Source organism: Anas platyrhynchos, chromosome Z, assembly GCF_047663525.1.
Source record: "Anas platyrhynchos isolate ZD024472 breed Pekin duck chromosome Z, IASCAAS_PekinDuck_T2T, whole genome shotgun sequence".
Classification (NCBI taxonomy): Eukaryota; Metazoa; Chordata; class Aves; order Anseriformes; family Anatidae; genus Anas; species Anas platyrhynchos.
The window spans coordinates 43,368,816-43,371,948 of record NC_092621.1 but is presented as its reverse complement, the minus strand read 5'-3'; positions in this window follow the sequence as shown (position 1 = coordinate 43,371,948).

Genomic DNA, 3,133 nt, shown 5'->3' with positions numbered 1-3,133 from the left:
GCATCTTGCCTCTGTGTGTTTGCATTGGACGATTTAGAATTCAGGATGACTGACTACCTTAATAGCTGGCCTTTGACTGTAAACTGTGAATATTTACCAATTTGGGGCTGAGATTTGTAAAGAATTCTCGGAGTATGAAGTGGAAGGAAGAGGCTAAGGGGAATATGATACTGGAGACTACTACTTTAGATACAGTGGGGACTATGGAATAAAATATGCTGCTGGGTGTTACTGAATAGGGTTTGCTTTAGTTGTAGATATTCTCAGTGAATTCCCATATTGCTTTTAAAACTTGACTTGAATGGTCTTTGGATGGTAAGTAAAAATTCAGCTTGCAAATGGCTTAAAATTACCAGTTTTAACTCAAAGGTGTTAACCAGTTTAATGAAACAAAACTGTAACAGGATATAAAAGAGAAAAGTTGACCAAAGTGTGAAAATTTAAAACTTTTAACAACTTAAAACTTCCAGCAAAGCAGTTTTGTTGGCAGTAACTGAATTGTATTCTTCACACAGAAGAGTTCACTGTCCAGTAACCTTGTCTCTTATTTTGCCAGTAAGTAGATTGATAAAATAATGCTGATGCATGCTACTGGGAAAAGTTCAAGAAAGTCTCTTGGTTGGCTGGCCTGTGCCTCTGGATCAAAGTCTCAGATCAGCAGCAGAGTAGTAAATAAGTAAATAGATTAAAATAGAATATCCTGGTAAGATAAGCTTTATATAATCAAAACCTATTCAAATACATGTAGTTTGGGTACAAAATTATTAATTACTTTATTTTCTAGTCAATTATAATAAACCCATATGGGAACTAATCTTCACAATGACTTCTATTTCAGTGGGTAGCTTTCATTGCATTTGAATAGAAGGCTATGACTGGGAAGTCATGGGAAGTAGTTTCTGTACAATAAGTACTACCTGTTTACAATGACTTTCACAATAGCTGTTTGTTAGAATCTTCACAGTAACTAGTCCGACTTCATGATAATGCTGTGCTTTACTGGGATCTTGCCTTAAAAAAGTGAGACCCCGTGTCATTCAGAAGGTAGGTATTTTCACGAATACAATGCGTAACATCCATAGTTCTACTGTCAAATGAAAGGATGAAGGTGAGGTGAGCAATGCTTTTTAAACAAGCTTTGCAAAAGACACTGAAATGATGAATTTAACTTGCATGAATGTGTTCCTGAAGCATGCATTTTACCTATGTGAGTAAGAGACACTGTAGTTGAAGTCGAATTCCATTGGAATTCAAGAAAAGATATTTGTTCTGTACTATACCAACAAGCCATTGCAGTAAGTTTATTTCTTGAGGTATAATCAATATTTATCAAATAGTAACAACAGTAACTTTTTTAAAAGTATTGGAAGAACAGTGAGCCATCTTTTGCACGAGGAATTCTAATTTTGTCAGAAAACAAAAACATGAGGAGGTGGGGCAAGATCTATAGATGGGTTAGTTTTCATTACGTCTTTAACAAGGAAAGATTACACCTGGGAATGCATCAGCAAGATGGCTGGTGTTGTAAATGATGTAGACTAATTCTTTTGTTCAGTGCCTGTGTAATAAAATAACCATCTCACTTCGGAACTGAGCTGGCAGGCAGCTGGATCTCCGCCTTTATAGATAAGCCTGTGTGGTTTAAGATGATTCTACCCTTTTTGTACTTAATGTATGAACAAATAACTGCTACTGGGAACTAACATTTCATTTTTATTTCCTCAATATAATATTGCAAAATGCTCCTAAGTGCTTTTTGTAGTTATGTACAGCATTTACACAGCATGTTACAAACTACTAGGCACATATTCTTGAGGAGGTAGCGTGTGTCTATACTTGAACTCATGTCTGAGGCAGGAAAAGCAATTTCTAATTCCAGATGTTTCCTCCCCAGTTTTTGCTGCCTCTGTTAAAGTCATTTCAAAACAAGGACAGAAAAACTTCTATCCAAATAATTTGAGCTAAATATAAATAACCTGAATTGTGCCTACCCTGAACACATCATCCCTAATACAGTCTTAATTTGGGCAGGTAAATGAAACATGTACAGAGACTGTTCTGTGACCTCCCACTATACACATGCACAATCTTAGTATATCTGGGGGAGCTGTTGTATGTCGTGAGAGACCTGTTAAGTGTTGAGCAGGATTTTCTGTTAGTACTGGCTAATTTGTGAGCACAATATAAACACAGGACGTGCAGATCTGAAATCTGGAGTCGAACTTCTTAAAACACAATTGAAAACAACCAAGTTTCTTTTTTGATTTGAGGGTTTAAATCATGTTTGTGACAGGATGCAATTGCTTTCCTGTCTACTGTAGTGTCCTTGATCTAGTTTATTGCAGCTGGAAAAAAAAAAAGCCTGTCTTTACTTAACAGATGATGTACTAGAAAAGCACTTTGCTTGTTAATGGTGTATTGGGAAAATACAAAGACTGAATTAAAGGCAGAGGTACCACAAGAGGGTGCCATTTCTTTTATTTGTCATACTTGACTGAACTTCTATATTCTGACTAGTCACTAGGTATCTGAAATGTGAGGCTGTTAAGCACCCAGGCGTCTCTTGCACTTTGCTTCTGAGGGTTTGCAGTGCTCATTTATAGCACTGATCAAAGCACAGCAATTTGCATGGTAAGCCACAAAGCGCTTACTATTAATACAAAATGATAAAGCAAATGCTTTTCAACTAGTTAACCAGGTAAAAATTACTCCAAAGATGCTTTGAAGCGTGAGTTGTGTGATTCATCAATCTTATATTCGGTATCTTCACTGGTTGACACATCCAGTATATTATCCAAGGATACATTTTTTTATATAAAAGCCAATATGATGCTCCATACACTTTATTTCTGAAGCTTTCCAGACAATTGTATTTTGTACATTACTCCACAACTGTTACCTGTTTTTTTTTTCCCCTTACATTTTCCAATTTGGGGTTCAGTGCATGTACTGAAGAGCTGGTGAAGTTGCCAGCCTCCTCACTGCCGTGGGGAGGCTGGTAAGAACACAAACACAGAAGTTACAACTTGTTAAAGACCTGGCAGTGAGACAGTGGCAATGTCAGGCATGAAATTTCATCATGCATGTTACTTTTATACTAGTAAGAAAATAAATATACTGCATTTAACAAAGC